The sequence below is a fragment of the Lathyrus oleraceus genome, chromosome 5 (assembly GCF_024323335.1).
Source record: "Lathyrus oleraceus cultivar Zhongwan6 chromosome 5, CAAS_Psat_ZW6_1.0, whole genome shotgun sequence".
Taxonomy (NCBI): Eukaryota; Viridiplantae; Streptophyta; class Magnoliopsida; order Fabales; family Fabaceae; genus Lathyrus; species Lathyrus oleraceus.
Window position 1 is genome coordinate 641,741,830 of NC_066583.1, and position 22,450 is coordinate 641,764,279.

The following is a 22,450-nucleotide window of genomic DNA, read 5'->3' on the forward strand; positions in this document are numbered from 1 at the left end:
GTATACATTTTGATACATTTTAATGTATATTTAATATTAATCGTATAAATATTGATTATTCCATTTTTCTAAATTTTTATATTTTTCAAATTAAAATATGGTCCCATAACAGGTTATGTATGAACAATTGCTGTTACGGGTGAATCTAAAACTGTACTTATCGACTTACCCCATTTTATTGCAAAAAATACTAAGATGGGGTTAAATCGAAACTGCATTACCGTAGAAACCATTATTTATGTTATTTACTAAACTTAAAAGGGTTAATCCATAAGCATATCTTCTTAGTATGAGACGTGATTTACTATCAAGATATCATATATTTGTAGTAGTCTTCAAGCAAACATACAAAATAAATTAAGATTTGTTAGATATCCAACGTGTCTTGGATCCTTGATAATTAGTTCATTTCTTGATCTATACATAATGGCCACTAGCAACACTAAAATTCCTTACATAACAAGTATTAGGTGGGTGACCTATTATACCACAATAAAAACATGTAGGAACAAAGTTGCTTCTATATCTAGTAACATAAGATTTTTTCTTAACAAATATTTTCTAAGGATAATGATGGATATTTTTCACTTTATTCACTTTCTCTTAATTGGACTGGTCACTTGCTCTGAGAAAGATAGTTTTACTAGTACTTGTCTTATCAAACTTTGAATAACCAAGTCTACTTTTATCATTGAAATATCTTTGTCTACTAAGTATACCTTCCAATCCAATTTGTCCCTTTTCATATCTTTCAACCTCTTTTTAATTGTACAATTTGGAAAGAGAGTGAATCTCACTCATTGCATTTAAAATTTTGTTTTTCTTTATCAAAATAATTCTTTTTTTCTTTATCAAAGTCTTTTTGCATAATGTCAATCTTTTCTTCAAGAGATAAAATTTGTTTCTTTTGAGTTGATACTGTTTTGTATAGAATTTTACACTCATTGATAAGTTCATCTATTTCTCCTTGCACATAATTATCAAAATAAAGTTTTTCGTTACTAACCTCGTCTTATTCATCATCAAAATTATGTTAAGCCATCAATACTAGATTAACACTTTCATCGCTTTCCAAATCGGATGACGAACTTACTTTATTATCATCCCATGCAACATAGGCCTTTTTAGACTTTGATTCCTTTCTTCCTTTATGACCATTTTTCTTGGAATGTTTTAGACAATCCGCCTTCATGTGTCCTTGCTTTCCATATTCAAAGCAAGTGTAATTTTGTGTTGACATAGAGACTTCTTTTTTCATGAAAAATTTGTTTCTCTTTGCAAAGTTTAAAGATTTATCATTATTGAAAAACTTAGTATTTTTACAAGAAGCGTGAAGTTCTCATCTTCATTTGAAGCATCATTTTCTAGTTCTTCCCTTGAGTCAACTTTTAAAGCAATGCCTTTGGATTTCTTTTCTTGAATCTCATACTTTTATATTCTCCCAAGTTCATTATCATGTTCTTGAAGTTTTCTGAATAAAGATGCGGATGACATAGTTGATAGACTTTCTTTTCGGACATTGTTATCACCTTTGGCTTCCATTCCATGGTTAAAGATCTAAGCACTTTAATATTAAGTTCACCATTAGTAAAAGTCTTACTGAGAGTAAGCAAGTGATTGATCAAGTGTATAAATCTTTTCTGCAAGTCAAGGATTGATTCTCCAGGATGCATTTTGAATAACTCATACTTTTAACATAAGGTGTTTAATCTTGATCTTTTTACTTCAACAATTCCTTTATTAGTGACCATTAATGTATCTCATATTTCTTTTGCACAGGGCATTGAGAGACACAAAATAATTCATCCATGCTTAGAGTCACTTGAAGTAAGTTGATTTCTTTCTTGTTGTAGAGGACCTTTTTCTTATCATTTTTATCCTTATGAAATTTTTATCTTTGTTGTCCCAACACCATTGGCAATACTAGTAGGAACAAAAGAGTCATTTTCTACTGCATCACACACTTTTTCTCCTCATGCTTCTAGATGAGCCTTCATACGTATTTTCCCGAAATCAAAGTATTCACCATAAAACAATAGAAGCTTGTTGTTACTACCACCGTCTCTAAAAACCGGACTTGCGGAAGCCATGTCTGGATCTTTAGGAACATTTTATCAATAACACACTCTGATAAAAAATGTAAGTATTGAAAGTAATCTAAGACTCGGGGGGGGGGGGGGGGGGTGAATTATATTTATTGGACTTTCTAAAAAATTTCTGTTTTAGAATGATGACAAGTGTTCTTATTTTTACGGAAACCAAACGAATGATAAAATGCAGAAAGTAAGTGTTGGAAAAATAAAAGACACCAAGATGTATACTAGTCCTCCTTTCCAAACAAGGGTACGTCTAGTCCCTCACACCCCATGAGAGATTTCACTATGTTAGAACTTGTAAGATCCTCACACTAAGTTCACTCATACACTTATGTAACATACAAGAAATCACACCACTTTACTTTACACTTTTAATAAAAAGCACACCATTTTTTTTAATCATAAACCAAGATCGTTAAACACTTAGTGATCCATAAAAACACAATGTTGTAAGATGAAGATTTGAATATGTATCAATTCTTGAGAATTGATCTTTCCTTCTTACGTATACAATATACAAAAGTAATACTTAAGTGCTCATAAATGAATGGGTGAAACTTCAATGCTACTTTAAAAGTTTAGTGCAAAAAGTTTCGCAAATAGTATTGACTCAAGTAATTTAGTTGAAAATGAGAGAGATTTGAATTTGAAATAATTTGAAGGAGTGAATTTTGAAGTTCAGAAACATTAATTATTTATAGTGTGGAAAACACCCTTTTGAATCAGTATAGAATCATCGAACATTGTCATGATTCAATGATCAAGTATGAAAAACGTTGGAATGCAATTTTTCATAAAAAACAAATGTCATTGCTTCAGTGGTAATAAGTTAACCTATTGTAGTAATTGGTGTTGATGTAAGCCCTAGAGGCCAATACTTTAGGTGCTTGTATCGAATTATTGATTAATAAAAAAAAGATTTTTCTTTATTATGTTTGTTTAATAAAGTCCCTAGAATAGCTAGTCCATTTAATGTATCAAGTGTGAGTTAATCATGAGATCCTATTAAACATAAGGACAATATTCTTAAAGTATCCATAGTCGAGCTTTGTTGTCAAGTGTGATAACATTAAAGCATTAAGACTATTATGTATATAGATTGGTGATCATATCTCACGGATCATGGATAATGAGTTATCAAGTCTTAAACATAGGTATGAATATTAGGAGTAATATTTATATTGGATTGACCCGCTATGAGAATACTATATATAATGTTATGCAAAGTGTCATAAGTTATTCTCATGGTGATAGTGGTGTATACCACCCTTCGACCTAAAACCACTATGGACCCTAGATGTAGAGTCGAGTGCTTTATTGTTGATTAAACATTGTCCGTAACTTGATGACCATAAAGACAATTGATGGGTACTCCACAAAGCATGCTGAGGCACATGCGTAACCTAGATGGAATTTGCCCATCCCGCGTAACAGGATAAATGTCTAAGGGCCCAATATTGAACTGGACAAGAATGAAACAATCTATGCCTTATGTTCAATATAGACACAAGGGCAAAAAGGATAATTGTACACACAAGTATTATCACAAAAATGGATTTGTCAGATCACATGACATTTTTCGTGTCTTGGGTAGCAGTGATGTATTGCTAGATACCTCTCACTGTATATTATATTAAATACGTGATTTAATATAATTGCCAATGTCCCGAAGACCTACAGGGTCACACACAAAAGGACAAATTAATGAGAGATAGAGTAAATAAGGAACATCGTAAGATACAGCGCACTTAAGTAAATTGTAGAACATCGTAAGTGTAGCGGTAAATTCATGATCATTAAGCTATGGATAAGCTAGAGATCAATAAAACCATAGTCGCCACCACGCTTTTATTGTTTCCAAGGGAAAAGGGAAAAAGTACGAATAAAACCCAAAAGTAAGAAGTTTTCAAATCAAAACTAATAAAATGTCAGAGATTACAGGTAAATGGGTTGGTTACACAGAGGGAATGTGTTAACACCCAAAGTGTCCTAGGTACTCCTAGGGAGCCCTTTTTGTGTGCATATGTATAAAATGATGTTTACAAGCAAATAGAGTAAGGGGATGAGAAAAGAATTCATTAATTATATTTTTGTGTTTGAAAAGACCTTCGGACTCGTGCCTACGTACTAACATAAAAATGAAGGATCAAAACCTCGTAGTTCGTGATACAAATTTCAAAGTGGATGCATTGTTTTTAACAAAAATTAAGTTTGAAAGGCACAAAGGCCTGAAAATGGTTCGGATGAGTTAGTTCTTTTTTGCTTTTGAAAGTTTAGGTCAAGTATAGTTAAGTCTATTTACAAGTTTGATTAGGAAAAAAGAAGTTTAAAAATTCAATGGCATAAGACCAAAGTTTCTATCTTTTTGCAAAGTGGTCAAAGTTTAGAACAAAACTAGTTCAAACAAAGAAAATTTTAGAAATGAGGGAGAGGTTTTGAAATTAAAGAAATGAGGAGGAGTGAAGAGACTAATCCTATGCACAAAATTAAAAGTTAAGAGTTGAAAAGATCTGACCAATGGGTAGCAATCCAATAGACAAGAATGTCAATAGAAACCCAAATTCCCTTGGACATTTAGAATCAAGCGACACACAAATGCACAATTATATTATCTTGAAGACCAAGGCATCAAATAAAGATAGCCACATCCAAGCTTTAGCCACCCCATGATCTTCTTCAAATTAGCCTATGTAACAAATGAATTCCACAAGTCACAGGTTTAAAATAAAAGCTTCACAATGATCATGTTGCAGATGAACTCAAAGGGATCTTGAATGATGTATCAGATGAAGTTTCAAATTCCAAGCACTTGGTTTCACAAAATTTGGCATTGACCAAGTCCTTTAGCATAGGAATGTTGCCTAAATTCTAAGTCCATTTGTCCAAGATCAAGCCAACAGTCCACACAAAAGTTTTTTTTAGGGTTTTTGTTGTTATTATGTACATTAATAGTCAAAGACCATACAAAGAAGCAAAGTATACACAAACAAGATATATCACACAATATGGTCCAAATGGACAAAGTGAAAATTGCATTAACATAAACAATTAGAATTGTATGAATAATGGAAAATGAATAAAGACTAAAATTAAATGACATCAAAGTAAATGGCTTGAAATTAAATGTTAGTTTGTTAATGAATTAGAAGTTAGTATTGTTTTGCTTTTGCCTTTCATTTTTTAGTCATTCTTTGGAGAACACTCAACCCACTTATCACAAGCATGGATCCTTGAACCAAGACATCTTCCAAAGGAAGGAAAAAAGGCAAAGTTTCCACACAATACCATGAAAGAGGGGAGACTTACAATCTCACTAACTAGAATGTTATGCCTTTTTGTGTCACAAATTTAGCGCTATGTTAAGCAACCGTAATTGGACTTATGTAGAAGTCACAACTATTTGAGGCTGGGCAATAGAATTTTGGTGTTAAAGCATGTTAGAGACATAGTATATGGATTATGCTCATGAAATATACCACACACAAAAAGAATATGCAAAAGAGGTGGTCTAATCTCATCCATACTGTAGCGGTAAATTCATGATCGTCAAACTATGGATAAGTTAGACATCAAATAGCAAGAGTCGTCACCGCGCTTTTATTGTTTCCAAGGGAAAAGGTAAGACGTACGAACAAAACCCAAAAGTAAGAAGTTTTCAAATCAAAACTAATAAAATGTCAGAGATTATAGGTAAGTGGGTTGGTTAAATAGAGGGAAGGTGTTAGCACCCAAAGTGTCATAGGTACTCCTAGGGAGCCCTTTTTGTGTGCATATGTATTTGGTACAAAAATGATGTTTACAAACAAATAGAATGGGGGGATGAGAAAAGAATTCAATTAATTATATTTTGTGTTTGACAAGACCTTCGTACTTATGCCTACGTACCAACATAAAAATGAGGGATCAAAACCTCGTAGTTCATGATACAAATTTCAAAGTGGATGCATTGCTTTTAACAATATTTTAAGTTTGAAAGGCACAAAGGCCTAAAAAAAGGTTTGAATGAGTTAATTCTTTTTGGCTTTTCTGAAAGTTTAAGTCAAGTATAATTAAGTTTATTTACAATTTTGATTTAAGAAAAGAAGTTTGAAAATGCAATGGCATAAGGCCAAAGTTTCTATATTTTTGCAAAATGGTCAAAGTTTAGAATAAAATAAGTTTAATCAAAGAAGATTTTGAAAAGGAAGGAGGGAAAGATTTTGAAATTGAAGAAATGGGGAGGATATGAAGAGACTAATCCTATGCAAAAAATTAAAAGTTAAGAGTTGAAAAGATCTGACCAATGGGTAGCAATCCAATAGACAAGAATGTCAATAGAAACCCAGAATTCCCTTGGACATTTAGAATCAAGCAACACACAAATGTGCAATTATATTATCTTGAAGAGCAGAGGCGTCAAATAAAGATAGCCACATCCAAGCTTTAGCCATTCCATGATCTTCTTCAAATTAGCACATGTAGCAGATGAATTCCACAAGTCACAGGTTCAAAATAACAGTTTCACAATGATCATGTTGCAGATGAACTTAGAGGGATCTTGAATGATGTATCAGATGGAGTTTCAAATTGCAAGCACTTGGTTTCACAGAAAGTTGGCATTGGCTAAGTACTTTAGCATAGGAATGTTGCCTAAGTTCTAAGTCCCTTTGTCCAAGATCAAGCCAAAATTCCACACAAAAGTTTTTTAGGGTTTTTGTTGTTATTATGTACATTCATGGTCAAAGACCAAACAAGCAAGAAAAATATATACAAACAAGATATATCACACAATATGGTCCAAATGGACAAAATGAAAATTGCATTAACATAAACAATTAGAATGGTATGAATAATAGAAAATAAATAAAAGGCTAAAATTAAATAACATTAAAGTAAATGGCTTGAAGTTAAAAGTTAGTTGTTAATGAGTTAGAAGTTAGTATTGTTTTGCTTTTGCTTTTCATTTTAAGACATTCTTTGGAGAACACTCAACCCACTTATCACAAGCATGGATCCTTGAACCAAGACATCTTCCAAAGGAAGGAAAAAAGGCCAAGTTTCCATACAATACCATGAAAGAGGGGAGACTTAGAATCTCACTAACTAGAATGCTATTCCTTTTGTGTCACAAATTTAGCGCTATGTTAAGAAATCGTAATTGGACTTATGTAGAAGTCACAACTATTTGAAGTCGGGAAATAGAATTTTGGTGTTAATGCATGTTAAAAACATAGTATAGTGGACTATGCTCATGAAACATACCACACACAAAAATATTATGCAAAAGAGGTGGCCTAATCTCATCCATACTCATGTTAATTTTTCAATCAACTAGCTTTAGGACTTTGAGATATCATAGGCCAAATGAGATGAATGCATAAAGAATGGGAATGAGATGAAGAGGGAGGGGAATGGATCAAAACTCAAATTGATCAAAGGAGGACTTTTACCAAATTAATATCATTCATTCATTTTGGGAGATGGAATGTACATTCCATCAATCCCCTAAATCCAATGATATTAACTTGACAAAATCAAATCAACCTTGACCAAGACCCAACAACAAGAGTCAAACTCAAACAAATTATCACAATTGGTCAACAAAAATTATTTGGCATTTATTCAATTAAAAAGACTAAAATAATACATTAAAATTAAATATGGTTTGTCAAATTCCTAAAACCTCATCAAAACACCAAAGAAATGGCCATGAGATTTATCATAGGTCAAACAAGGTCCAAGGACCTCGGAGAAAAATTTTCAGAATTTTTAAAAACTTAAAAGTATTTTTAAACAATTAAAAATAATCACAAAATCAATTAAATCATGAAAAATATTATTAATGATCCAAAAAATAATTTTAATTCAGAATATGAAAGAAGAATTTTTTTGGTGAAACTCTCATATTTTTTGGATCAATATTAAAATTAATATGAATTAATGAAAATAAAAGGATTAAAACAAAAATCAGAAAATATGAAAAAACGTGAGCCACTTGATCTCCCTCATTAATTGAGGTGGCAGATCAAGTGGCCTAGAATGCGCGTTCCATGATGCATGCTAGTCAACTCATCCACACGCCTGGTATTCACAATGGACGCGTGAGATTAAAACATTTTGGAATGATCATGTGGCTCAGAACTTGTCTAACACACCACCGACGCTGGACCTCCGGTCACCTTCTCAGGCGAGGTTCACCGGACTTGTTCAAGCATCACCATCACATAAATGAAAAAGGAGGACATGATCTGAAAGAAAAAATGGCGTAGAACACGAGTCTGACCTCAATTTTAACTAACTCCACATATATAGGAAGATATGAGGAGTTGAATTTTGAGGTGTGTCAACTAAGTTGCTTCGATTTGACCTCTAAGCAACTCAATCTTCTTGCCTACATTGGTAGGACTTCAGACAACCAAAGATCCAAGAGAATTAAGTAGAATTGAGAGAGAATCGAAGAGATGAAGTTTTCTAAAAATTACCTTCAATGCTATGCAGTTCTTGATGTTGCTTGCTCCAAACATGATCTGATCTCACTTGAGAAGCTAGCAGGAAGTGATTATATAGGTTGCAAGGCTTTGGATCCTGGAGTTCTTGAATCTCTAATAGTTGAGATTCAAACTCAAATTTCAAATTGAAATTTCTCAGGTTTTCCTTTAGAATGTGAGGGTTTCAATGGGGGGAAAAGCTGGCGCAAAAGGTGTGATTCAAATGAGCACATAGGTCATGTATTTATAGCATGAATGAATGATATTTGCACACTTTAAATTTTGTCCAATTTTAGCAATGTTGATGGCACGAGTGCATGGGCATGTGCAGGCCTATGATGCAATGCAAAAAGGTCCAAAATGATTCCAAATGAAGTCTGAATGGAAGCTTGATTGGCAAGGCAAAGTGAACTGAAGTTTTGAAGTTTGACTCTTTCCAATTATGCAGCCTTGTTAAATCCATGCGCAGACCTAGCAAACCTCATCCAAAATGCATGAACTTGGGTTCTTTGGAAAGATTGGATCAAGGGGAACAAGTTTGATGTTCAAAACTTTTTCATTTGGAGCTTGGAAAATGGAGAATTTTGAGGTGGAAGTTTGGAAATTTCAACATGTTGAAATTTTTTCTAAGTGTCAAGCCATATATCTCAATATTCCACCCTGCTTAACTTTTTATGTGAGCTTCAAATGAGAAACGTGTCTTCATAAAAGTTGTAGCTATTTCAAATACATTCAAAATGGTCACTAATTTCATGTCATTTAGATTTAGAATGATAGAGTTATGCATTTTTGAAGTTTGGAAAAATCACTTGTTCAATGGTATAGGTCAAAAATGACCTATAATGTAACCTCATATCACATGCTCATAAAAGTTGAATTACCTCTCACTCCAAACATAAAAGTTGAAGTAGAAATATTGAATTTGATTGTGCAACTTGGAAATCTTTCATCTCATAAAAATTGAGCAAGTTATGGCCTTGGGAAGTTGACTTTCAAATTAGGGTTTAGACAAAATGACCTATAATGTTTCAACATAGAAAATGATTTTCCAAGCAAAATTAGCTCTAGGTCTCAACATGAAAGTTGTTTGTAATATCATTTAGAGTAACATTTCTCTTAGAATCATTTTCATATGGTGAAAATTGTAGGAGATAGGGTCTAGGGAGACCCAATTTTGATCTGATGAATTCATCTTGGCTCATGGTAGATCATATATGCATAAGATGATGAATTTTGAAGTATCCCTTGAGAAATTTGATCAATTGGTGAGATAGATTGTTGGAGAAGTTACTCAAGATACCCAGTCAAACTAGGGTTTCCAAGGCAAATCACCCTCAAACTCTTGAAGAAAACTTGATCAATATGACATGTAGGAATCAATGGAACTCATATATGATGCTCATAACCATTCTTGGATCAATTCATAGTTGTGCTCTTTGTCATGAGGGTCTTAAAACCTAGATATGAACTTGGTGATCATGCCCTTCCTACAAAAGAGTTAGGCAAAATGCAAAAACATATTTTTGGTTTTTTGGTTAGTAAAATGATACTACCTCCGTTCCTATTTGTAAGAGACAAATTGTAACTTTCTTTTGGTCCTTTTTATAAGAGACACATTATAAAATTAAATTTTATTAATTGAGAAATCTCATTTATACCCTTAGTAAACAAAATGCAATATTTATTATTCATTGGGCATTAATGTTTTGAAAAGAACGTGCTATGTATATTCCCCATACACATAATGGGTATCTAAAGCCAAACCTATTCACTACTAAATGTTTAACTTAGGGGTATTTTTGAAAGTACAAGTTTATTTTTCAGAAAAATTAATTAAAAAAAATATTCCTTGGTTTGTGTGATTTCTTATGTTTGTCTCTTACAAATAGGAACGGAGGTAGTAATATATAAGTATGATACAATCACATAGTGCTTGGTGATCTCTCCCAAAACAAACCCAATGAAAGAGGGGTTAGGAGGATGCCAAGGTATGATCCCAATGCTAATACTTATGATGAAATTGCATGAGGGATCTTAGGGTCAAAATTGGGGTCTTACAACTGCCCCTATTTAAGGACATTCTAACTGAGGAGGCGAAGGTTAAAATCTTCATGTCGACTCAGTAGAATGGGCTTAAATAACAACATATAGAAACAAATTTTGGTCCCTAAGAGACCTCATGATGCATATGATATGAATGTAAAAATAAATGTTCTGTGGGGAAATATTGCCACAAAGGAAAAGAAATCAGAGAAACCAAAAGTCCACAAGAGTATAATGTATTCCGTAAGGAAGACTCACTGGGGAGACAGAGACTCTGGGGGGAAAAAGGGGTTATGCGTAGGCCAGGCTATGACTTAAAACTACTGAAGGACTAGAGGAATTCCATACAAAGATGGAAAAGACTCAGCCGGGGAACAACAACATCTGCAGGAGATACAAGTAAGTCAGGATAAAACTGAAGTACTTGAATCATGCAGGAAAAGCGATTTCACTAAGGAAACGCGCACTCAACTCGACTGGGGAAGAAATAAACTTCAAAACAAGAGGAGCAGAAATCTATTATCTACTACCTGTTACTGGGTGAGGAGATAATAAAGATTTGACAAAGAGGACACCCGTCATCGGTTAGGATGAACATATCAAGGATGACTCGCTGAGAATGGCCAGGAGGGAGTATTCATTACCGGTTAATGGGTAAGAATAGCCTTGCTGGGGAAAACTGCAGAAAATATAATTTACAACTATCGGTTACTGGGCAGAAGACCAAAGGTGAGAATATCCATCATCAGTTAGGATGAACATATCAAGGATAAACTCAACAGGGAAAAAGATCCGTCATCGGTTAAGATGAAAATATCAAGGATAGACTTGCCTGGGAATGTCAAGGAGGATATCCGTCATCGGTTAAGATGAACATATCAAGGATAAACCAACTGAATAAAAAGTAGGAATTACATTTATCGAATGCTGGATAAAAGACCACCAAAGAGAAAATCCGTCACCGGTTAAGATGAACATATCAAGGATAAACTCTGTGAGGGGAGAAAATAGGAATTACATCTATCAGTTACTGGATAGAATACCATCAAAGAGAAAATCCGTCACTGGTTAGGGTGAACATATTAAGGATTAACTCTACGAAGGGGACAAAAGCAGGATTTACAACTATTAGTTACTGGGTAGAAGACCGCAAAGAGAAGGAAACCCGTCATCAGTTAGGATGAACATATCAAGGATTGACTCTCTGGGGAACAAGAATAGGGATTACAAATACCTTTTTACTGGGTAGAATACCAAATGTGAGAATACCCGTCATCGGTTAGGATGAACATATCAAGGATAAACTCAGGCAAGGGAGAGAAAGATATCTGTCATCGGTTAGGATGAGTATATCAAGGATATACTTTCTGGGGAATCAGAAAAAATGAATCCATCGGGGACTCCATCGCTGGGAAAACAGGGGTACTTATGCCGAGTATTGGGCAAGAAGTAACAAACTGCAAACTAAGAAGAATATTACCAGTTACTGGGCAATAAGCTCTTAGGAGACTCAAAGCATCTATCTAGGCATGATCTAGAAAGAAACAGTCAAACAAGACTCAACCCAATGAGGATATAACTCAAGGGGAGTGATTCCATCCAAATAAACAACTGGGGAGGAAACTGAAGTAATAATCATCCACGAGGAAACAACTAAGTGGGGAAGAGGAGAAAGGTTAAAGTCTTTATGCCTAAGGGGATGACGCTCTACAATTGAGGGAGGACAGACACCGAGGTTTGTATGGGGATAAAGTACCGACATAGCAGAGAATGAGAATCTCAAATCAACAAGTTAATCGGATATGATATGCAAATATGCAATTATGAAATCATATGAATGTATATGTATATATATGTATATGGTGATTATGCTGACAAAACGATCACAAAGGATACAAAGGTGTCGTAAAGAATTTGAACCATCAGTACAATCCTCGGTCAATCCACAAAAAGAGGGAGACAACTGCTGGAGAACAGAGAGATCAACAACCCAAAGGCTCAAATCTAGTCGAGGGAGGAGATCTTCTAAGGAGAGGCGAAGTTATTGAGTCTGCAGGGAATTTTAGGTCAACGCCATATCAAATGGGAGATAACTATACAGAAGATAAGCACAAAACAACTGCTCAGAAACCAGGAGGAAACTCTGACTGGGAACGAGTCGGATGGCGACTGGTGGGGAAACCAATGCGATCTACTGGGGAAAACATCCTACTCTGCTGAGGATCAACCCAAACTCCGTTGGGGAACACAGAAACTCCGACGGGGAATTAACACGCTGCAAGGTACTGAATCAACCAACTTAGCTAGGGAAAAGCATCGGAACTCTGCTAGGGAACAAACACTTCGCAAGGGAACTGGATCAACACAGACAACTAGGGATACCCGAAGGGGTAACTGCTTGGGGAACCTCTGATGTTTAGCACTTAAGGACTTGCTGCTCTTTGAAGTGTTGTTGATACTTCCTTTTTAATTGCTTTGAAAAATTCTTGTTTTTATATGTTTTAAGAAAAAGGATTTTGATTAAAAAATTTTAAATTTCCAAAATGATCATAATAAAATTTAAACTATTGGATGAAGTAAATAAGAGTAGAAATAATTGGACAAAAGCTCAACTTTATTTAATGGGATGGTAGTCTGTAAATGACAAGACTCCATAGATTTTTATAAAGTTGGAAATGGTAATTTACATGGAAAAGGGTTACATTGAATACAAATGATCCTTAATCCTTCTACCAACTCTTGATATCCACCGTGCTCTTGACCGCTACTGGGATGATGAAACGACGTCAACCCTTGTGCTCAACTAAGGTATTTCAAAAATTGGACGATCAGCAAACTGTAGTTACTTGCCATAATCCCTAATTTTTACATAAGTTCCCCCAAGGTGGGGTACTCAACTTATCGGGAAATTCTTTCTGTTTTTATGTCTCTAATTTTTGCCTGGATCGCCCTTTCGGGTTTTCAATCCACCGAGCCACTCTTTTTTGCCTAAGTCACCCTTTCGGGTTTTCAACTTAGCGAGCTGTTCTTTTCTTTTTAGGCGAAGTATTTCTTGACTGCAACTGCGTTCATAGGACGAGTGAACTCTTCACCATCCATAGTTGTAAGAATCAAAGCACCTCCTGAAAAGGCTCTCTTAACAACATATGGGCCTTCATAATTAGGAGTCCATTTTCCCCTAGAATCTGGTTTGAACGATAGAATCTTCTTGAGCACAAGGTCACCTTCCCTGAACACACGAGGTTTGACCTTCTTATCAAAAGCTTTCTTCATTCTCTGTTGATATAACTGACCATGACACATGGCAGTCAATCTCTTCTCTTCAATCAAATTCAGCTGATCAAACCTAGTCTGACACCATTCAGCCTCAACCAACTTGGCTTCCATGAGCATACGCAATGAAGGAATCTCAACTTCTACGGGGAGCACTGCTTCCATACCATATACAAGAGAGAAAGGGGTTACCCTTGTTGAAGTGCGCACGAATGTACGATACCCATGCAAAGCAAATGGGAGTATCTCATGCCAATCCTTGTACGTGACAACCATCTTCTGAATAATCTTCTTAATGTTCTTATTCGCAGCTTCAACAACCCTATTCATCTTGGGTCTGTAGGGACAAGAATTATGATGTGCAATCTTGAAGTCTTTACAAAGGGCTTCTACCATATTATTATTCAAGTTCGATCCATTATCAGTAATGATCTTACTTGGCACACCATAACGACATATGATCTGATTCTTGACAAACCTCATAATAACTTGCTTGGTTACATTTGCATGTGACGCCGCTTCAACCCATTTTGTAAAGTAGTTAATTGCCACCAAAATGAAACGATGTACATTCGAAGCTTTGGGCTCAATCATCCCAATCATATCAATTTCCCACATGGAGAAGGGCCACGGGAAAGAAATAACATTCAATAGTATCAGAGGAACATGAATCTTATCGGCATAAATTTGACACTTGTGGCATTTCTTCACAAACTTGCAACAATCAGATTCCATTGTCAGCCAATAGTAACCTGCTCGAAACATCTTCTTTGCCATTGCATGTCCATTGGAATGAGTACCAAAGGAACCTTCATGCACTTCAGTCATCAACAAGTCTGCTTCGTGTCTATCCATGCATATGAGCAAAACCATGTCGAAGTTTCTCTTGTACAGTATATCACCATTCAAGTAGAAATTACCGGCTAATCTTCTCAAAGTTTTCTTATCTTTCAAAGATGCCCCAGGCGGGTAAATTTGACTTTGGAGGAAACATTTGATGTCATAATACCACGACTTTTCATCTTTGATTTCTTCAACAACGAACACATGAGCGGGCCCATCAATACGCATCACATGCAAATTGGGAACTTCATTCTAATACTTCACTACAATCATTGACACCAACGTTGCAAGAGCATCTGCCATCCGGTTCTCATCTCGAGGGATATGATGAAACTCAACCTTTGTAAAGAAAGTTGAAATCCTCCTCGCATAATCTCTATAGGGTATTAAACCGGGTTGATTCGTCTCCCATTCACCTTTGATCCGATTCACAACCAAAGCTGAGTCTCCAAAGACATCCAAATGCTTGATTTTGAGATTCATGGCCTCTTCAATCCCCACAATGCAAGCTTCATATTCTGCCATGTTGTTCGTACATTTGAAAGTCAATCTAGCTGTAAATGATAGATGCGTGCCTTGAGGAGTAATAATCACTGCCCCGATGCCCTTACCATACTGATTAACAGCTCCATCAAATACCATGCCCCAACGAGAACCAGGTTCTGGCCCTTCTTCAAGCAATGGTTCATCACAATCTTTCATTTTCAAGTATAAGATCTCTTCATCCGGAAAGTCATACTGTACTGACTGGTAATCTTCAATCGGTTGGTGAGCTAAATGGTCAGCCAAAATACTACCTTTGATTGATTTCTGAGATCGGTATTCGATATCATACTCTGATAACAACATCTGCCAACGGGCAATCCTCCCAGTTTAAGCACGCTTCTCAAATATATACTTGATTGGATCCATTTTGGATATTAACCAAGTGGTATGATTCAACATATACTGGCGCATACGCTTAGCAGCCCAAGCCAATGTGCAACAAGTTTTCTCAAGCATAGAATACCGAGTCTCACAGTCGATGAACTTCTTACTGAGGTAGTAGATTACAAATTCTTTCTTTTGAGTTTCATCTTGCTGACCAAGAACACAACCCATACTATCTTCAAGCACAGTCAAATACATGATCAACGGTCTTCCTTCAACAGGTGGAGACAAAATCGGAGGTTCAAGCTGATATTCCTTGATACTTTCGAAAGCTTTCTGGCAGTTCTCGGTCCAATCACAAGACTGATCTTTCCGAAGACGCTTGAATATAGGCGCACATGTGGCAATCATGTGGGAAATGAATCTAGAGATATAATTCAAGCGGCCGAGAAAACCTCTGACTTGCTTCTTAGTTTTGGGCACAAGCATCTCTTGTATTGATTTGACCTTGGCAAGATCAACCTCAATATCCTTCTCGCTGACAATAAAGCCCAACAACTTACCAGAACGAACACCAAAAGTACACTTATTGAGATTCAAATGGAGTTTATACTTCCTCAAACGTTGGAATAACTTTAACAAGTGCTCAACATGTTCCTCTTCATCAATCGATTTAGCAATCATGTCATCAACATATACTTCAATCTCTTTATGCATCATACCATGAAAAAGAGTAGTCATTGCTCTTTGGTAAGTTGCACCAGCATTCTTTAGACCGAAAGGCATCACTCTATAACATAATGTTCCTCAAGGTGTAATGAATGTGGTCTTCTCCATATCTTCGGGTGCCATCTTGATCTGATTATATCCGGAAAATTCATCCATAAACGAAAAGACTTTGAATTTAGCAGTATTGTCTACCAACATATCAATGTGTGGCAGAGGGAAATCATCTTTCGGACTGGCTTTATTCAAATCTCTATAATCAACACACAAACAGACTTTTCCATCTTTCTTCAGCACAGGCACAATATTGGGCACCCATTACAGATATTTAGCGGTCACAAGGAAACCGACATCAATCTGCTTCTGCACTTCCTATTTGATCTTCACAGTCATATCAGGATATGTTCTTCTCAACTTCTGCTTGACTGGCGGGCATTCTGGCTTCAACGACAATCTATGCTCCACAATCTCAGAATCCAAACCAGGCATGTCTTGATAGGACCAAGAAAACACATCTGAATACTCTCGAAGAAGATCAATCAACCCCTTCTTGACATCTGAACACAAGCGAGACCCAATCTTGACTTCTTTCACATCATCCTCGGAACCCAAGTTGACTAACTCAATCTGCTCTTCGAACGGATGAATGGTCTTTTCATCTTGCTCAAGAAGACGAGATAACTCATCACTTTCCTCCTCGGCTTCAAACACAGGGAAATCAAAATTTGGAGAAGGAGAAGGATCATTGTATTCAATGGGGTTAGGAACCAACCTGCATAATAATTTGATATTTTGATTTTAGAGAAGTCAACTTGTGACCAAATATTATGCAGATGGACAATATTATTGTTTATTTATGTTTTTTGTGATTACCATTTTCAGAATAAAGCAAAAAGTAAAAACAAAACATCGTAGATGTGGATGAATAGAATTAATTTTATTAATGATCAATTTGGAAATGCCCAAACAATGTTCACTTCTCCCTTAGTCATAGGAGAAGGATTTTAAAAACATATAAAAGCAATTACTTAGATCGATGCAAAATAACAGGAATATTAACAACAGTCCAATTGTTGCAAGCCTTTCCACGCGTTACAAAATTGGTGCAGTTTTCCTCTTCGTCATCTTCTAGCACATCAGCTAAGTGTTGTTCATTGCCATGAATGAACCCTCCGCTACGGAAGCTAAGTTGCATATCTTTAGACCTTGCGGCTGACGATCCTTGCTGGAACCCCAAACTGATTCCGCCTTTGTTGTCGGAGACCTCTACCATGCGCCCCCACTGATCAACGTTGCCTTCTTCCACAATCTTCTTAGCATCTTTCAATGAGGACATAGGTGCCCCAACTCTCTTTTCAACAATAATAGATAAGGCTTGGAATGGAGTCCTAACCTCATCCTCAGCCTCAACATAAGAGAAAGATGTCAGGTGGCTAACCAACATCACCTTCTCCCCACCAACAATCACAAGCTTCCCATTCTTCATAAATTTGAGCTTCTGGTGTAATGTGGAGGTAACAGCTCCTGCCTCGTGAATCCATGGCCTTCCCAACAAGCAACTGTAGGCTAGGTGGATATCCATTACTTGAAAAGTAATTTGAAAATCACTCGGACCTATCTTAACTGGAAGGTCCACTTCACCAATTACTGTCTTGTGCGAACTGTCAAAGGCCTTGACGATTACCCCACTATACCTCATAGGCGCTCCTTGGTATGATAACTTTGAAAAAGTTGACTTTGGCAACACATTCAGCGACGACCCTGTGTCAACAAGCACATTTGACAAAACATCCTCTTTGCAATTCATAGAAATATGCAAAGCCAGATTATGATTTCTGCCCTCGTTAGGGAGTTCTTCACCACAGAAGCTAAGATTATTGCACGAAGTGATGTTAGCCACGATATGATCGAATTGATCCACTGTAACATCATGTTCTACAAACGCTTGTTCCAGAACTCTCTGTAGTGCTTCTCTGTGCGCTTCAGAATTCATGAGCAGAGATAACACTGAGATTTTTGAGGGGGGTTGGAGCAACTGCTCAACCACATTGAACTCACTTCTCTTGATTAACCGAAGTACCTCATCATCATCGTTGGCCTTCACATTGTTGGATTCACCAGACTTACCTTTTGAAACACCAACTGGATCTACAACAGGCACTTCCACCTTCTTTCCAACAACTGATTCCTCCTTATCCTTTGGGAACACCGGCCCAAACACACGACCAATACGGGTCACCTTGGTAACATCAACAATGCTCACCACAGAGCTAGCCATAGGTAACGGGACCTCTTGACCACCTTCTATCATTGTAGCATTATACTGATACGTCACAGCTTTATCAGATGAATACGGGACTGGGCCCGCTAACCGTATAACCAATGACGATACTGATCTATTACTGACATTGTTATTGTTGCTGCTATCATATTGAATTACCAATCTCTCTGGATGCTTGAAAATGGGCACTACGACATTCACATCGTCATCTACATGACGGGATTGAACAATTTTAATCATGCCTTCATCCATCAGTCGATGGATGTCCCTTTTCACAACTTTACAACCCCTCGAGTTAACACTGCAAACAACACAACCATCATGGTCATGCTCACAATAACTTACCAAACAAACATCCTTATGCATCTGCACCAAAGACCTCCTGATAAAACGCACGTCAAAAACCTTAAACTCGCCAAGATAACCATCCACCATATTCATAGAAGAGTTCCCATGGGCAGGTAGAGGATTTGCTTTCACATTCGGTGCATGGTCCTCGAAGGACACCATTTCACTCTTCATCAGGTTTTGAACCTCATACTTGAGCGGATAACAGTTCTCTATATCATTTCTGGGTGCTCCTTGATGAAAATCACAACGAAGCTCAGGCTTGTACCACCATGGAAGTGGTTCTGGAATCTGGGGCGGGTTTCTTGGTTGGATTAGGTTCTTGAGAACCAAAGACGGGTATAATTCTGCATAAGACATAGGAATCGGGTCGAAAGAGACCTTCTTCCTCTCAAAGTTTTGTTGATGATGATTGTTGGTGGTATTGTTGTCGTTGTAGGTGTTTGTTCGTTGTTGCGGTTGTTGTTGTTGACGTTGTGGTTGTTGAACTGGTGTTGATTGTTGATTAGAAAATACAGGGATAATTGAAGATACTTGATGATGATGTTGACGAGATGGTCGATTCCTTCTGATCTGAGGCCTCCTCTGTCTCCCACTGCTTATTGCATTCGCTTCGTTGTCCTTCTTCTTCCCAAAATTGCTACCATATCTCTTACTCGACAATGCTTCATCTTTCGACAAACGTCCCTCTCAGACTCCTTCCTCAAGTCTCATCCCCATGTTTACCATCTCGGTAAAGTCACTGGGGGCACTAGCAATCATTCGTTCATAATAAAATGAACTCACGGTCTTCAGAAAGATCTTTGTCATCTCTTTTTCCTCTTAAGGATGAGTGATCTGGGCAGCCAATTCCCTCTATCTCTGTGCATATTCTTTAAACGTCTCCTTATCTTTCTGAGACATAGACCTTAGCTGGTCTCTATCGGACGCCATATCCACGTTGTACTTATAATGCTTGACAAAAGCCTCTCCCAGGTCATTGAAAGTACGAACGCTTGCACTGTCTAATCCCATATACCAACGGAGCGCAGCACCGGTCAAACTATCCTGGAAATCATGAATCAACAGTTGTCATTATCGGTCTGAGTAGACATCTTGCGAGCATACATCACTAGATGACTGAGCGGACAAGTGTTCCCTTTATACTTTTCAAAGTCAGTCACTTTGAACTTCACCAGGATCTTGACGTTGGGCACTAAACACAACTCAATAACACTTTTTCCAAACAAATCCTTACCTCTTAGCATATTCAATTCCTTGCGTAGCTCAAGAAACTGATCTTTCATTTCATCCATTTTCTCGTAAACATCCGTACCCTCAGACGGCTCGGAGTGATAAATGGTATCCTCTACACGAGGTAAGGTGTGCACAACGGGAGGTGGCACAGACATGACCGGGCTAGATGCCGACATGGAAGCAAAAGTAGGCGCAAAGCCTTCAGGCATAAAGTTAGACGGCATTCCCCACGGGAATCCGGCAGGCATAATGGGCGCAAAATGAGTGGTAACAACAGGCATGGTAGAGGTAGCCACCCTTGAAATAACCGTCCTTGCAGGAGGAGTTGCAGGCGTTGGAGAAGCTTGACTTTGAGCAGCAAGAACTGACTCCATCATGGCAGTCAGATGGGCGATCTCATCCTTCAACTCTCTGTTTTCTTGCTATAGATACTCCATAATTCTGAGATGATTGGCGCGGGTGTTGTATCGATGAGTCAACTTGGCTAAAGCACAGAAGAAACACAAATGAGACATCCGACGAAAGAGAAACCTGCTTATGCAAATGATGCATGAAATGCAATGCTTGATTATTTATTTTTATTTCCAAGGAACTTACTATATCATTTGCAAACATATATATCAACAATTGCAATTTTTATATGACCCAAAATCTCTTTTAATTTATATATTTGGAAGGATTACACTGAGTACAATTTCAGAAACCAAATGAAAAATACAAGAGAAAAAGAGACTATTCATCCTAAGGATCCCTAACAACAATTTCAGAAGCCCTAGTTGAAGGTGCGTACTTCCTTCGAATGCGACGAATCTCGGTCTCAAAAGAAGCTTTCATCTGAGTCTTCTCGAGGACAAACTGATCAACAATCTTCTTCCAAGCAACGAAAGACTGAGGCATGCTGGAAGATGGAACCTCCGACTCTCTCTGTCTCTTCGTCACTCGGTCTTCAAGTAGCTCAATAAGTGCATCTTTGTCCTTAGACTCCAACTGCAACTCTTCATGTTTCTTGCTCAAAGCACGGAAACGCTCTTCCCACATATCTTTCTCTTGCTTCATCTTGACGAGCGTGTCTTCCAATTCCTCTACATCTTGGTTAGGGAGAGTTAATGGCTCAACCACAACCATCGACATTTGAAGATGTTCAAGATGAGTAACTGTAATGCAGTTGTGACACCATTGGAGACTGGATCAAAGTTGAGAAAGGAAACAAATGATGAGTTTATAAGTGCAACATTGTACAAACAAATATTTAGATCCTTGAGGTATCTTATCAACACCAGGCCATACATTTGTCAACGTGTCAGATTGTTAAGCAAGTTCATGCAGAAGCCTCAAGAATGTCATCTAACAACAGTCAAGAGAGTACTGAGATACATCAAAGGTACGATTAATCATGGCATGGTGGTGTCGAGGAAAACGAAGATCAACACAGATGCAGAGGTATATGGCTACACTGATTCAAGTTTCAATGGAGACCAAGACAAAAAGAAGAGTACTGCAGGATACATATTCATGACTGGAGGTGCCCAAATCTCATGGAGTTCAAGAAATCAAAGCATTACAAATTTCTCATCTTGTGAAGTTGAGTACGTGGGTGCATCATATGCATAATTTCAAGTAACATGTATAAATATGCAACTTGAAGAGCTTAAGATAACATAACCTAAGAAAATAAAGTTGTTTTTCAACAACAAGGCAGCTATCGATCTAAAGAATCATCCTATGTGTCATGGTTAAAGTAAACACATAGAGAGGAAGTATCATTTTCTGAGGGATCAAGTTAACAGAAAAAAGCAAAAACTTGAGCATTGCAAGACAAAATGGCAACTAGCTGATATACTCACCAAACCTTTGAAGAAAGTTAGGTTCGATGAGTTGAAGATAAGCATTGGAATGAGAAGTCTCGAAAACATGAATTATGAGGTGTGTTAGAAGTTGTAATTAAATGTTTTGTAGGTAAGCTAACATTCAACTGTGTCAAAATAGATAGTCTAAGGAGTAGGAGTCAACTACATTTGGCAGAGTCGAATACAACATATAGTCGTTGTGTAAGTCGAAATGTTGTATGTAGAGCTGTCAAAATGGACTAGTCCATATGGGGCGGTCCGCCATACCCAAAAAATCACAGGGCTTGGGCATTAAAATTAGAGCCCATATTTTTCAGGTTTTTTTTAGACCGACCCTAAAAAGCCAGCTACCCATTAGGACTGGCCCGAATAAGCCATGGATAGTCCGATAGGCCCGCATAACTATATTTTTTTTAAATG